We start from the raw sequence: 16728 nt of genomic DNA, 5'->3' as shown, positions 1-16728 counted from the left end.
TTAATTCTGCCAATCCATGAGCATGGAATATTTTTCCATCTCTTTGTGTCTTCCTCAATTTCTTTCAGAAGTGTTCTATAGTTTTGAGGGTATAGATCCTTTACATCTTTGGTTAGGTTTATTCCTAGGTATCTTATGCTTTTGGGTGCAATTGTAAATGGGATTGACTCCTTAATTTCTCTTTCTTCAGTCTCATTGTTAGTGTATAGAAATGCCACTGACTTCTGGACATTGATTTTGTATCCTGCCACGCTACCGAATTGCTGTATGAGTTCTAGCAATCTTGGGGTGGAGACTTTTGGGTTTTCTATGTAGAGTATCATGTCATCAGCGAAGAGGGAGAGTTTGACTTCTTCTTTGCCAATTTGAATGCCTTTAATGTCTTTTTGTTGTCTGATTGCTGAGGCTAGGACTTCCAGTACTATGTTGAAAAGCAGTGGTGAGAGTGGACATCCCTGTCTTGTTCCTGATCTTAGGGGAAAGGCTCCTAGTGCTTCCCCATTGAGAATGATATTTGCTGTGGGCTTTTCGTAGATGGCTTTTAAGATGTCGAGGAATGTTCCCTCTATCCCTACACTCTGAAGAGTTTTGATCAGGAATGGATGCTGTATTTTGTCGAATGCTTTCTCTGCATCCAATGAGAGGATCATATGGTTCTTGGTTTTTCTCTTGCTGATATGATGAATCACATTGATTGTTTTATGGGTGTTGAACCAGCCTTGTGTCCCAGGGATAAATCCTACTTGGTCATGGTGAATAATTTTCTTAATGTACTGTTGGATCCTATTGGCCAGTATCTTGTTGAGAATTTTTGCATCCATGTTCATCAGGGATATTGGTCTGTAATTCTCCTTTTTGGTGGGTTCTTTGTCTGGCTTTGGAATTAAGGTGATGCTGGCTTCATAGAACGAATTTGGAAGTACTCCATCTCTTTCTATCTTTCCAAACAGCTTTAGGAGAATAGGTATGGTTTCTTCTTTAAACGTTTGATAAAATTCCCCTGGGAAGCCATCTGGCCCTGGACTCTTGTGTCTTGGGAGGTTTTTGATGACTGCTTCAATTTCCTCCCTGGTTATTGGCCTGTTCAGGTTTTCTATTTCTTCCTGTTCCAGTTTTGGTAGTTTGTGGCTTTCCAGGAATGCGTCCATTTCTTCTAGATTGCCTAATTTATTGGCGTATAGCTGTTCATAATATGTTTTTAAAATCGTTTGTATTTCCTTGGTGTTGGTAGTGATCTCTCCTTTCTCATTCATGATTTTATTAATTTGAGTCTTCTCTCTCTTCTTTTTAATAAGGCTGGCTAATGGTTTATCTATCTTATTAATTCTTTCAAAGAACCAACTCCTGGTTCTGTTGATCTGTTCCACAGTTCTTCTGGTCTCGATTTCGTTGAGTTCTGCTCGAATCTTTATTAACTCCCTTCTTCTCTTGGGTGTAGGATCTATTTGCTGTTTTTTCTCTAGCTCCTTTATGTGTAAGGTTAGCTTTTGTATTTGAGTTCTTTCCAGTTTTTGAATGGATGCTTGTATTGCGATGTATTTCCCCCTTAGGACTGCTTTTGCTGCATCCCAAAGATTTTGAACGGTTGTATCTTCATTCTCATTAGTTTCCATGAATCTTTTTAATTCTTCCTTAATTTCCTGGTTGACCCTTTTATCTTTTAGCAGGATGGTCCTTAACCTCCACGTGTTTGAGGTCCTTCCAAACTTCTTGTTGTGATTTAGTTCTAATTTCAAGGCATTATGGTCCGAGAATATGCAGGGGACAATCCCAATCTTTTGGTATTGGTTCAGACCCGATTTGTGATCCAATATGTGGTCTATTCTGGAGAAAGTTCCATGTGCGCTTGAGAAGAATGTGTATTCAGTTGAGTTTGGATGTAAAGTTCTGTAGATATCTGTGAAATCCATCTGGTCCAGTGTACCATTTTTTTTAATTTTTATTTATTTATGATAGTCATCACAGAGAGAGAGAGAGAGGCAGAGACACAGGCAGAGGGAGAAGCAGGCTCCATGCACCAGGAGCCTGACGTGGGACTCGATCCCGGGTTTCCAGGATCGCGCCCTGGGCCAAAGGCAGGCGCTAAACTGCTGTGCCACCCAGGGATTCCCTGGTCCAGTGTATCATTTAAAGCTCTCGTTTCTTTGGAAATGTTGTGCTTAGAAGACTTATCGAGGGTAGAAAGAGCTAGATTGAAGTCACCAAGTATAAGTGTATTATTATCTAAGTATTTCTTCACTTTGGTTATTAAGTGGTTTAAATATTTGGCAGCTCCCACATTCGGGGCATATATATTGAGGATTGTTAAGTCCTCTTGTTGGATAGATCCTTTAAGTATGAGATAGTGTCCCTCTTCATCTTCACTACAGTCTTCGGGGTAATTTTTAGTTTATCTGATATGAGGATGGCTACCTCTGCTTTCTTTTAAGGGCCATTTGAATTGTAAATGGTTCTCCAACCTTTTATTTTCAGGTTGTAGGTGTCCTTCTGTCTAAAATGAGTCTCTTGTAGACAGCAAATAGATAGGTCCTGCTTTTTTATCCAGTCTGAAACCCTGCGCCTTTTGATGGGGTCATTAAGCCCGTTCACGTTCAGAGTTACTATTGAGAGATATGAGTTTAGTGTCATCATGATATCTATTCAGTCCTTGTTTTTGTGGATTGTTGCACTGAACTTCTTCTTAAAGGGGAATTTTAAGAGTACCCCTTAAAATTTCTTGCAGAGCTGGTTTGGAGGTCACATATTCTTTCAGTTCCTGCCTGTCTTGGAAGCTCTTTATCTCTCCTTCCATTTTGAATGAGAGCCTTGCTGGATAAAGTATTCTTGGTTGCATGTTCTTCTCATTTAGGACCCTGAATATATCCTGCCAGCCCTTTCTGGCCTGCCAGGTCTCTGTGGAGAGGTCTGCTGTTACCCTAATATTCCTCCCCATAAAAGTCAGAGCTTTCTTGTCTCTTGCTGCTTTAAGGATCTTCTCTTTATCTTTGGAATTTGCAAGCTTCACTATTAAATGTCGAGGTGTTGAATGGTTTTTATTGATTTTAGGGGGGATCTCTTTATTTCCTGGATCTGAATGCCTGTTTCCCTTCCCAGATTAGGAAAGTTTTCAGCTAGGATTTGTTCAAATACATATTCTGGCCCTCTGTCCCTTTCGGTGCCCTCGGGAACCCCAATTAAACGTAGGTTTTTCTTCCTCAGGCCGTCGTTTATTTCCCTTAATCTGTCTTCCTGGTCTTTTAATTGTCTGTCTCTTTTTCCTCAGTTTCCCTCTTTGCCATCAACTTGTCTTCTATGTCACTCACTCGTTCTTCCACCTCGTTAACCCTCGTCGTTAGGACTTCTAGTTTGGATTGCATCTCATTCAATTGATTTTTAATTTCTGCCTGATTGGATTTAAATTCTGCAGTCATGAAGTCTCTTGAGTCCTTTATGCTTTTTTCTAGAGTCACCAGTAGCTGTATAATAGTGCTTCTGAATTGGCTTTCTGACATTGAATTGTAATCCAGATTTTGTAACTCTGTGGGAGACAGGACTGTTTCTGATTCTTTCTTTTGAGGTGAGGTTTTCCTTCTAGTCATTTTGCTCAGTGCAGAGTGGCCAAAAACAAGTTGTATTGGGAAAAGGAGAAAAAGAGAGAGAGAGAAGGAAAGAAAAGAGAAAAAGAAAAAAGAAAAAAGGAAGAAAAAAAAGGAAAAAAGAGAAGAAAAAGAGAAAGAAAAAGGTGAAAAAAAAGGGTGGGGGAAGCAATCAGAAATCAAAAAGAAAAAAAAAAAACATGGGGGAGTATGTTCTGATTCTGTATACTTTAAGTCTCTTGACTTCCCCTGGAACTTGTCCGTCTAGCTGGTCTTCTGGGAGAGGGGCCTGTTGTGCTGATTTTCAGGTGTTAGCACTTGGGGGAGCTGCTCTGCCCCCTGCCTGGTGCAGGGCTCAGTGGGGGTTCACCCGGTGAGGCCCCAGGTGGAACAACCCCAGTAGCGGGGTCGCTCTGGAGCCCTGGATTCAGCTCCCGCAGTAGCTCCTGAGCTCTCGGTCTGCAGGGCCTGGAGGCTCCGGGGCGGGGCCGTTGATCTGCTCAGCTCGGGGCAGGAGCGTCCTTGCGGTCCTGTGCCCTCCCGGCCTCTGCCTGTCCTGGGGGGAGGCCGGATCCTGGGCTGTCCCGGCGCCCTGTGCTCCGGGGCCTACGCTGTTGGATTCGCGCTCCCGGCCGCGCAGCTGCCTCCGCGGAGCTGCCGCCCGAGCCCCCCCACCCCACCACGAGCTGCTCCCGATCCCGCAGTCCCCTCCGCCTGGAGCCTCTTCCTCCGCCCGAGCCCCTCCGAGCTGCTCCGGGTCCCGCCGTGCGCGCTGCAGCCCTTAGGGAGCTCCGCGCATCTCCCGGGGCGCAGGTGCTGTTACTGTCCCAGGGAGCCCGAGGGCATCCCCGCCCTCCTGGGGTCCTGCTCCAACTCCCTGGAGGCCTTTCCACGGGAAGATTGGTGCAGCTCCTGCTTCTCCGGGGCGGGGCTCTCCTGTCCTGGGGACACTCGCCCCGGCCTCAGCCCGGCTCTCGCGGGGCCCCTCCCCCTTGGAGGCCTTTTGTTTCTTTATTTCTTTTTCCCCGTCTTCCTACCTTGATAGAAGCGTGAACTCTTCTCACTGTAGCGTTTCAGCTGTTCTCTCTTTAAATCTCAGGCCGAATTTGTAGATTTTCAGGATGATTGGAAGGTTATCTAGGTAATTTGGTGGGGACAGGTGATTTGGAGACCCTGCTCTTCTGCCATCCTGCCCCTCCTCCGAGATATGGATTTTAAATACAAGTTACCTTCTATTATGCATGCATACACAGTTGACCTTTCAACGATAGCCATTAAGTTTTGAGTTCAGAAGCTTTCTATATGCATTCTGGTAAACATGAAATATGACTCAAGTAAAACTGACTAGTAAATCACAAGATATATTGGTGAACCTGTTCTAAAATCTGTTTCTGGAATGAGAGATAAAAGGGAGCAGGAAGTTTTATGCTATCTATTTTTGTGCCCTTTATCTATTTTTTCAGGAACGTAGACAGTTTCCTGATATTTTATCCTGTGTGATAGGATGATTTTTATATATGTGATCATTAGTAAAATGTTCAAATTGTTCACTTCAAATTTTTAAATGGGTTGATGTTCACTAATTAGTTAAATAAATATGTATCAAGTATCTTTCATGTCACCTCATGGGGCTTATATTCCATTGGAGAAGACAGAAAACAAACATGATAGTATAAAGTATACTAGTGATAAGTAGAAGATAAAGCAGGGAAAGGGGATATGGCATATCAAAAGTGAACTTGTTGGTGGAACTTTTAGATAGGGTGACAAGAGGTTGGTTTTTGAGTACAGACTCAAAGGAAGTGAAATGTTGAGCCAGACGTTAATCTGGAAGGGAACCAGCAACAGAATGGCCTGAGGTAGGGACATGCCTGGCTTTTTAGGGAAACACCAAGGAAGTCCATGTAGCTGGATCACAGTGAGCAAGGAGAGTTGTAGGGATGAGGTCAGAGAGGTATGTTGGATGATTTGAGCAAAACAATGATATGGTTACTTTCTAGATGTGATAAGAAGTCAAATTCTGGTAAAAAATAATAGTATTTACTGACTGAATGTGAGATATGAGAGAAAGAGAAGTAGACGATGATGACAATATTTTTGGCCTGGACACCTGAAAAAAAGCTGCCATTTACTGAACTGGTGAAGACTCAGAGTAGCAGGTTGAGAGGCTCTAACTATCAGGAGCTCAGGTTTTGATATGTTATGTTTGAAATACCAAGTGACTTTAATGTCATATTTTTTGGCTCATTTTCAAGATGCTGATGTGCCTGCCTGTGAAACATTTCTTAACCTACCCATACTTTTCCTTACAATTCTTGTAGTAATTCTAATCTATTCTACCAGCATTAACTCATTTTATTTAACATACTGTTATTTAACAATTAACAGAGAGCAGAGAGCTTGAGGGGGTGCTTATTTTTACTTTGTATTTATATTTTCTCATAGCTCTTAGCTCAATTCCACTGTATAAATACTTGGTATCTCAGAGTACTCAAAATTTAACAAGATTATTAACTTATTTCTGTTTCCTCAATCAGATAGATCTGAATTTTGGTTAACGTAGAAACATCAATTTAACTTTCTGAAACACATGTTGAATATATCTTTACATCCATAAAGGACATCTTTACCTTCATTCTACTTAAAATTTTGCTTCCTGCCAGGGAATATATTTAGAAATCAGATATTTTCCAAAACAAACTAAGATATATAGAAATAAGCACTGAACAACACACTTGCGTACAAGTGATAAAAAAACTGGTATCACTGGCTTTTTAAATGAGGGCTAGGCCAGAAACACTGAAGAATAGTTCATAGGCAAATCTAGTTTGCCTGATTGGGAACACAGTTAAAGAGTATTTTCATTCTTGGATGAATATATCTTAGCTTTTTGTAGTTATGATTTCCTTTTCCAAAATTAGAATTTTTATCTCATGGAAAAGTAAATTATTTTATGACAGTAACCTTCAAAGTTTTCTGGTGTTAAAGTGGTGAGAGATAGGAGCACCTGGGTATTTCAGTTAGTTAAGTGGCCAACTGTTGATTTCAGCTCAAGTCATGATCTCAGAGTCCTGGGATAGAGCTGTGTGTTGGGCTCTGCACTCAATGGGGAGTCTGCTTAAGGATTCTCTCTTTCCCTCTCCCTCTGTCCCTCCCCTTGCTCACACACATGTTCTCTCTCTCAAATAAATCTTAAAAAAATAAAATGGTGACAAGTGTCCTTAATTCATTGGTCACTATGTGCCAGATCCTTTATGAGGTCTAGGGGATAAAAGAATTAAGACATAGTTTTGACCCCAATAGAAACTCAGAATGGGTGAGAAACAGATGTATCAAGGAGTAACTATAGCAAATGATAATTGTGTAATATATGCTATATTAGTGCCTTATAAGCACTTGGAACACATGAGTACATCCATGGGTGACAGAACATGAGAATCCAAGATATCTTGAGGGATGAATAGACGTTTACTGAGAGATGTGAGGGGAGACTGGAACATAGCTCAAGGTGCTTGTAGAACCTTATGTGAGTCTGTGTGGCTAGAGAAAAGGATGTCTGTGAGAGATGTGGTAGGAAGTGAGGATAGAGAGAGAAGCTGGAGACAAATCATCTTTGTCTATAATAAAAAAGTATGAGTTTTATTATGTGTGAATTAACAGTCACTTTAAAATTTTAAATTGGGGATTGATGATCATATATGAATTTTGGAGGGACTCCTCTGATGATATTATAGAGAAAAGATTGTATTAGTCAAAAAGTTTTGTCTCTGAATTTGTTCTTCCCTTTTTGTATCGCAATGACTTCTTAGTTTTATCCTTAATTATTTCTCCTCTAGATTAGCTCTAGTAGTGAGGACAAGAACAAGGGTACATACTGGAGAAATAGTTAATGAATAGAATAACAGATCTTACCTAATGGTGGGGATGAAGGAATGGAAAAGTTGAGGATATTTCCCAGATTTCTTGTTAGCTAGATTTTGGGACCAGTGAGTCTGAGCATGTTGGAGGAGAAACATGTTGACGGGCGGAGGTGTAAAAAAGGCAGTGGGTTCAATTTCCAATATGTTTATTTTGAGACTCAACTTGAGTTATGTATCTGGAGCTCGGAAGAGAGATAAATACTATCAAATAATGTCAACTTAAATTTAGTATTCACTGTCATCTAAGAAGATAGGGGAGAAACATTTTAAGGAGGGAATATGGCTAACAGTGTGCTGTATAGAGAGAAGTCAGTAAGAAAATGCTGAAAAAATGTTTGACTTTAAATAATTTAACCTCATTATGCCCTCTAAGGTAGGAATTAATATTCCCATTTTGTAGCTGAAGTCAGGTTAATTATTCTACTCATAATCTGCTATGGGAGTGTTTTGTGTTGGGATTCTAGCCCCAAAGCTCATGCTATTTCTATTATAATGAGACAGACTTCCTGCCTTGGAGTTGCTCAGCATCTGCCTCACTCCCCTCCACTTATTGTAGGCTCCTCAGGCCCAGGGACATGCATTATCTCTTTCCGATCTCCTCCAAGGTCAGATACACATATGGTATGAATATAAAACATGGAGACTGCACTCATAGGCTGACACAAACATCTGTGCTGGTACTTCAGAACAGAGGTCAGGGATTCTTTTTGTTTGGCCAATTTGGGTTTGAGTATTTTTAAGTGGGGCAGGTATTCTATGGTATATGAGTGCCTCACCACTCCCTATGGAGTTACATTTGGCTTATTCATGCTTCCTGCTTAGAATAGACATTTGAGCTTATAACCTTAGAAACATCTGAGTTTATAACCTTATCTTTGGCCTTAGCTTTAAAGTCACATCTTAAAGCAGGTGTTTTTAAGCTTGTTGAATTAATTAAAAAGCCAAACTGTTTTTTCCCCCCTCTGGGAAAAGCAACCATTAAGCTATCATTACTAAAATGCTGTATTTAGAATGTTTTCTTTATCAAAGGTATACTGAAATAGTTAAGATGATAGTTTCATTCATTCTCCATTATCTCTGAGTTATATTTTTGAGCAATCTAAATGACCTTATGGATCACACTTTAATTTCTATTGTTATAGTTTTGGCCTGAGGTTTTTTTTTTTTTTTTCTTCAAATCAGTCTTGTACTGAAACTGAACTAAGGTATGTGTTTCTAATCTGAGTTGTATTACATATGATAATTATTCATCAAGAAGATATGCCTGAAATACGTAGTCTCTGTTGGGCCACCATAGAACTGTAGGGCTGTAGGAAAGTCCTTCAACAGACATTGGGAATAGATGATGAAACTACTGACAACAAATAAAAAGAGTGTTGGATAGAAGAAAAAATAAGATGAAAACAGAGAGGGTGGCAAACCATAAGAGATGCCTAACTCTAGGAAACAAACTGAGGGTTGCTGGAGGTGGGTGGGGGGATGGGGTAACTGCATGGTGAGCATTAAGGAGGGCACTTGATGGAATGAGCACTGGGTGTCATTACATGCAATTGATGAATCATAAATTCTACCCCTGAAACTAATAATACAGTGTATGTTAATTAAATTGAATTTAAATTAAAAAAAGAGAGTGTTAAGATAGGAACCAATACTGGATCCTATTTACAGCTGGGCCATTCAATGAAAAATGACTAGACTAGAGTGTGTGTAGGAAGCATTATCACTATTTAGTAAATGTTGGCTTTCTTAAAAACAATCTTCGCCACCACTTTTTATTAATCTTGTATGCCTTTGGACAAATGTTCTTTTCCTTTTTTAACATTTAGAGATAACTTTTTTTTCCTCATGGAATTCTTTATGAGAAGATGACTAGAAACTTATTAAACAGAATAAACCACTACATGAATATAAGACATTATTAATTAGGAATTTGGATCAACATCTCTGGGCTTGGATTCCATTTGTGCTAAGTTATGCTATTTGCTTTCTGAGATGCACCAAAATGTTTGGAAAATGATAGTCTATTTCTCACAAGTGAGTCACAGAAAGTTAAATAGGAAGAAATTGTAAGGAAAATGATATTGTTGATCTTTGACTAGGTGTTAAAATCCAACTCCACTCTCTTAGATGTTAATAAATCTGTACTTTAAAGGAAAAGTTTTCTGACATAGATATTTGAATCTTGTTAGATTAAGTCATGATATATACACACAAATGGAAGGGAAGCATGTAGTACATCTGGATTTTGTTTAGCTCATTATTTTCTGCTTTACTCTTTACTCCTTTTACTTTAACCATATGGTAGATGACTTCAGATAAAATTTATTTTTTAGGTATAAATTTGAGGCAAATAGTAGATATAATATATAGTGTATTTGTTTGAGATAGGAAAAAATGAACATAGTGCATTTCTGAACTTTATATATACATTTTTAAAAAGATTTATTTATTTATTTATTCATGATAGACACACACACACAGAGAGACAGAGAGAGGCAGAGACACAGGCAGAGGGAGAAGCAGGCTCCATGCCTGGAGCCCGATGTGGGACTTGATCCCGGGAACCCAGGATCGCACCCAGGGACAAAGGCAGGCACCAAACTGCTGAGCCACCCAGGGATCCCCTGAACTTTATATATACATTGTCTTGACTGACATGTTGGGTTACATTAGAATTAAGCAATAATGCTTTCCAAGGAAGTATCTTGAAGTTATTAATATTCACTTTTGTGTATTTCATCTACCCAAGATATGCATTAATGGCCCAGAATAAATACATTGAGGGGTATCTTAATACTGCTATTATATGTTTTTTTCAGTTTTCTATTTGAATTTGAAGAATCCTTTTATTTTCTTCTTCATTGTATTTGTCCTATTAATATAGAAAATGAAAAATAAGAATAAAAAAGCAGTAAAGACCTCTTTCTGTTGCTTAATAATATTTTTATTGTAGAATCTTACATTTTTTCAATCTTTATTTTTTTGCTCAAAAATTTATTATCTCTGTATTCTATTCTTACTTTATCATCTTGTATCCTTTGTTCAGTTAAGTCTAAATATTCCACTTCCTAATTTATGTAGGAGAAAAACATTTAAATTAGCAGGTGTTTGCACTATTTTGTTTTCTGTTAGAGCACGAAGCTGCCTAGTGACCAGTGAAGCAGTTAGCAGGCAGCATCTTGGCAGAGGGAAGACCAGGGATAGAAGCCAACATAGAATGGAATCCAAATAGCAAAGGATCCATGGGATTTTCTGCTGCATATCTTCTTAGTCTTAAGAAAACAAAAATATTCTTCATAAGCCTGCCCTCCCTTACCTAAGTGGTTTTGTCAGTTCCAGAAAGTTCATTTGAACACCTGGAAGAGAAACTCAATAATTCTCATGTAGTTCTGCTTTGTTGAGCAGAGTACCTGCTGAGCTATTCACTTGGGCAAGGATGTAGCTTAGTAAGGAAGTTTTCTCTGATCCTCTTAAATGAGGATTCAAGGGTGCAAAGAATCAACTGCTATGAAAATCCTTTAGCTTTGCCTTTTCAATGGCCAGGCTTTGGTACCTTTCTTTTATTTTTATTTTTCAAACATTTAGATTTTTTTTCTTAAAAAAAAAATAAAAGCCCTTATAGTGGGTGGAAGATGTTTGCAAATGGACTGCATATCCAATTTTCTCATCTGTCCCTTAATATCATGGGAAATGCAATACCGGGACAAGTCCATAGTTTATTTATATTAGTGTCCTTTGCTAAGAGAAGTCACAAACTGAATGTTTGCTTTGCTTTACTGATATTTCTGTTTTGCTTGATTTTATATAAAAGGTTTAATTGAAGTATAAGATACATTCAGAAATATGCATATCTTGTGAGCATACAGTTCACTGAACTTTTCCAAGTTAAACACACCCATATAACCAGTACTCAGAACGAGAAAAATTACCCGAATCCAGAAGGATCCCTCTGCTCTTTCCAATTACTAATTACTTTTCAAGAGTAATTACTATTCTTATTTCAAAGACCATAAATTAGTTTAGCCTGAGTATGAATTTTAAATAGATGGCATTAAGCAATATGTATTCTTTTGTTGTGTCTTTTTCTATCATGTATTTCATATTGTTGCATGTATTTGTATTTTGTTCATTCTCATTACTTTGGGATGTTTCCAGTTTGGGACTTCTAGGAATGCTTTTGCATATGTCTTTTAGAGAACATATGAATGAACATATTTCTATATGTGTATATCCTCTCCTAGGAGTGGAATAAGCTGGGTCACGAGCTATGTGTATGTTCAGCTTTAGTAGGTACAGTTTTCTAAAGTAGTTACACCAATGGCTTCACTAAAATTTTATGTAAAGATGGGTATAGTTTAATTTTACTCTTTAACTTCCTTCAACATTGTGATGCATAAATGTGTTTAAACTCTCTGGATTATGTTTCTTTTCCACAAAATTTTTTCTTTCTTTCTTTCTTTCTTTTTCTTTCTTTCTTTCTTTCTTTCTTTCTTTCTTTCTTTCTTTCTTTCTTTCTTTCTTTTCTTTCTTTCTTTCTCTTTCTTTTTCTTTCTTTTCTTTCTTTTCTTTTCTTTTCTTTCTTTTCTTTTTCTTTCTTTCTTTCTAGTTCAGTATTTTCCATTATCTTTCCTCATGGTTTACAATATATATTTGGGATTTTGGACTAACACATACAATTATCAGGTTTACTTCCTCAAGAAATAATTTATGATTACTCCCAGGTTCTCCTTTTTATAACATTCATCCTGGGTGAAGACCTTGTACATTCCACACTCATGGCTTTACCACCCAACTATGAGCTGGTAATTCATAGGTCTCTATTTCTAGCCTAGACTCTGAATTCTAGATCCATGTATAGTGTATTTTCATTTGGATATTATGCTAGCATCTCACATTTGTCAGATGACAAAATGTATTTCACCTTTATTTTCCAAACACATTATTTATTTGATATTCCCTATCTTGGTGAATGCATCACACCATGTACACAATTGCCGAAAAAATTTTCTAGATACTTCTAAATATCTCCTCATCCCTCTCCCATCTAAATATTACAAAGTCTCATCATTTTTACCTTCTAAATTTTCTTGAATCTGTCATACTACAGCCTAGCAATAGTTTTCAGTGTCCAGGTACTCATTATCTCTTGCCTGGATTATTGCCTAGACTCCTGACTGTAATTTCATTCTCTCTAATCACCTAAAAGTTCACTGCTAGAGTAATCTTTGAAAATACATATCTGAGCTGGTTGCCCTTGCAGTTCTTTAGCATGGCATGCTAGGAATCTCCCACTTACCTTTCTAGCTGGATATGTCACCACCAGGATATATCTAGCTGGATATACGCTGCTCAAGTTTCCTATACTTGTCCCACCACCTACAGTGGCCTGCATGCTCCTTGCTCTCTCATGCCTCTGGCCTTTGCACATGATGTTTTCTTTACTTGTTCTGTTTTACACAGGGATAAGTTCTACTCACTGATTAAGAGTTACCTCTTCAATCCCCTCAAACTGAGGGATTTTCCTCTATGTTATGAAAAACTCTATTTTAGCTCTCATATAAATTTGTCTCCCCTTCTGATTTATAAGTTATTTTGCATTCTTTTTTTAAAAAGATTTATTTATTTATTTATTTATTTATTTATTTATTTATTTGAAAGGGAGAGGGAGAGAGAGTGCATGATCAGGGGGAGGAGCAGAGAGAGAATTTCAAGCAGGCTCCCTGCTAAGCATGGAGCTGACCCAGGTCTCAATCTCAAGACCCTGAGATCATGACTGAGGCCAAAACCAAGAGTCAGATGCTTAACCGACTGAGTCACCCAGGTGCCCTTATTTGTGTATTCTTTCTATGAGTACACTACTGATCTATAGAAGGGCTCAACAATATATACTGAATGAATGGTTGAATTAATGAACTGATAGCTTAGAGCCCTCCATTTTTATACTCTGTGATCTTTAAAATCCCTAAATATATTTTGTTCTCTTGCCAGGGTTAAAACTCATATGTTGCTTCTCTACCCACTTGCGCAGACTTGTAAGGTCTTTTTTAATCCCATCTGTGTGTTTCTGCATCAGCTGGAAGCATTTAATGTCTCCTAAACTTGGAAATCTCATGTGAGCTTTTTCTTCTGGAGCATTTAAAAAAAGATATTAAAAAAGTATCAATTCCCAGGAAGCTGAATTCTTTAGACATCTATGTCCAGAGAAATCCCTAATTGACCCTACCATTTAATTTCCATTTTGACCTGATTTAAAATTTTAGGATAAATCAATGCCTAGGAACTTTTGAACCCATGATATTATAAGTTAAAACAGAATAAAATAACAGTGACCACTATAACCTTTTGTTTAGAAGGATGGCATTCATTAGTTCCCCTTTTATCTGCATGACTATTTACTACATTAAATTTGTCCTTTGAGATTTCCTTTAGGAGAAATGGTCTTGTCTTCTCAATTTCCTTTACTTAAACTCTGTAACGTGCCTTTCTTTCCCCCACCAGCTGCCATAATATGTTATATTTGTTATGTTCACTGAATCTATCCTTTCTCTCAGATTTATTGGCTTGCTATTTGGGATATCAGTACATATTAAGGATTTGGTCATTGCCTTGGGCAGAGATAGCAAAGTATAGGCTTAAAATCCAAAATATATTAGAACTTTTGTTTTAAATTCCAAAGTTCCTACAGCATTAAAGTTAACACAACTATCAGTGAGATATAGTCATCATCAGAGTAAAAGAACTAATACTTTAAACCTTATCTTTCTTTGTAGTGATGTATGTTCACAAACTTTCACCTTTCAGAGACTACCTAAACATTGACCTTGCCATTCTAAATAGAGCAGGATAATGTGTAGGTCACTTCAGAGGGAATTATGTAATTAATTTTAATTATGCCCTATTATGCAGAGAATTTTCTTCAGCTCCTTCTGAATATTTATCCTTTTTATCTTTTATACCTCTGAGAAGTGTGCATCCTATCTAAACATTAAATTATTTTTCCTCCAAATCACACTGAGATAAATGTAGGTAGTACTATAAAATTATGAGAAATATGAAAATCACAAGAGTATCACAGGACAAAAACAGTACACTAAGTTTGATAAATTTTAGGAAGATTATTTTAGGAATATTTTAGGAAGAATAATTCTGTACTCTTTCCATAATTCTCTACTATTTTTCAAGTACATTCCATTTCTGATGTGCTACTTACTCAATCTCGTGAGAGCATTGGCAGAAGTATCATTACTCCATTTTTGCAGATGGAAAAACAGACATTGAAAGAGTAGAAGACTTTCCCCTTTTGCAGTGCTAATGACAGAGCTGGAACTAGAACCTAGACCAGAAATATAAGGGGAAAAATCATAGCAAGCCAAGAAAACTACAAAGTGTCTTGTCTTGGTTAATTAGTGAGTACAAATAGTGAGTTGACAACTACTTCTAACTGTCCTCCCTACATCTTGTAAAGAAGTTAATCTCCCCTAAAGCCTGCATGAAGTCACAGACAGCCTTTATTTTCAGAAAGGAAGGAACTAAAAATACAGTAGCACAGCCATTTATTAACCTCAGGCAACATCATCCTGAGGTAGCAGAGTCTTGTGAAAAAAGCATGGGATTTGCAATCAGAAGACTTAGGTTTAGATCTCAGTTATTTTGCCAGCCTCTTAATCTCCTTACACTAAATACCTATTTAGTTAAAATGGGGCAAATAGCTCAAGCCTTACTGCCTCAAAGGGTGTTGTGATGATCAATAAGATATTATCTAGAATCACTTTATAAACTATGTTTTTTATAGGTACAAGTCCCCGTCCTTGTATAGTAGCAAATAAAGCAGATCCTTCCTGTGTAGGAAAGACTATAATATAGTTGTTAACATCATGGTTTAGCAGTCATAATGACTTGGGTTACAATATAAGAAATGCCACCTTCCTACTCTGTAACTTGGCTCAGGAACTTAGTCTTTCTAAACCCCAGTTTTCTTACCTTTAAAATGGGGGGGGGATAATATCTATCATGAGGTTTTGTACGATTACATAAGATATTGTATGTGAAATACATAAGCTATTGTTAAACTCTCTTGAATTAGTTTTCTTTAAAATGAACTTTTGATTTTTATTAAAATTTGAGATTTCCAGAAAAGTTGTAAAGATAGTACAGAGAATTCTCATCTGCCTTTCTTCTAGTTTCCTCTGTTGTTAATATCTTACATTTGCCATTTATGAACAAACATTGATGCATTACTATTAATTAAACTGTAGGTTTTATTTGGACTTCACTGATTTTTCTGTAGATGCCTTCTTTCTTTTCCAGGATCCAATCAGGTACCACATTGCAGTTAGGTGTCATAAATGGCCCCTGTCTCCTTTGGTCTATGATGGTTTATCAGTCTACTTCTTATTCATGACCTTAACAATCTGGAGGAATATTGCCCAGTTATCATGTAGGATGTGTCCCAATTTGGTTTTGTTTGTTATTTTTCTCATGATTAGACTGGGGTTGTGGACTTCTGGAGTGAATATTAGAGTGGTGAAGTGCTTTTCTTGTCACAGTATGTCAAGGACTACATGATACCCATGTGACATCACTGATGACGTTAACCTTGGGTAATGTAGTGTTTTCCAGGTGTTTTCATGATATTTTGAGCTAGTTTTGATCAGATATCACTTATATCAGACCTTTTCTTCCCTGTATTCCCACTGTTTGGAATGCTTTTCATTTATGTTTACTGCAAATATCATATTCAGAATTATCTTCTCTGACCACCCAAGCTAACGCAGTTTCTATGACATTTCACTTTTGTGTTTTCTTCATAGCATTTATCATTGCCTGAAGTTGTCTTGTGTATTTGTTTACCTAGTATATTGTTTGTTGATAGTCCTCCACCCCTTCAAACAAGAACATAAGCTTCAGGAGAACAAGATCCTTGTAGGATTCTTTACATCTGTACACTTGGTGTCTGGCACAAGGGCTAGCATATGCTAAGTGCTCAATAACTATTTTTTGAATAAATGTCAAAGAAAGAAAGAACCAGGATTAAATTATTAGTATTTCTGAAAAAAGTGGATAATAGCTGAATGGTAGGAGGTTCAATTTAATATTCTTAACTGAATTGGTTTAGTTTTAATGAAAAGGTTAAAGGCAATCATAAGCATCTATGGAAATAGGTAATCAACATCCTTGCAATTCAGGCTCTCTTCTAATGCACTTAATAATGTGAATGTCAGAGTATTTTCCTG

The 16728-nt window shown here is 37.6% G+C and overlaps 1 protein-coding gene across 8 annotated transcripts in view; it reads left to right on the top strand.

Moving 5' to 3' along the window:
• Positions 1-16728, top strand: part of CTNNA3 (catenin alpha 3) — a 1664912-nt gene that overhangs the window by 403012 nt on the left and 1245172 nt on the right. The gene's annotated exons all lie outside the window — the stretch shown is intronic.

The sequence above is a fragment of the Canis lupus genome, chromosome 4 (assembly GCF_048164855.1).
Source record: "Canis lupus baileyi chromosome 4, mCanLup2.hap1, whole genome shotgun sequence".
NCBI classification, from domain to species: domain Eukaryota; kingdom Metazoa; phylum Chordata; class Mammalia; order Carnivora; family Canidae; genus Canis; species Canis lupus.
This window is presented reverse-complemented; position numbering and strand designations above follow the sequence as displayed.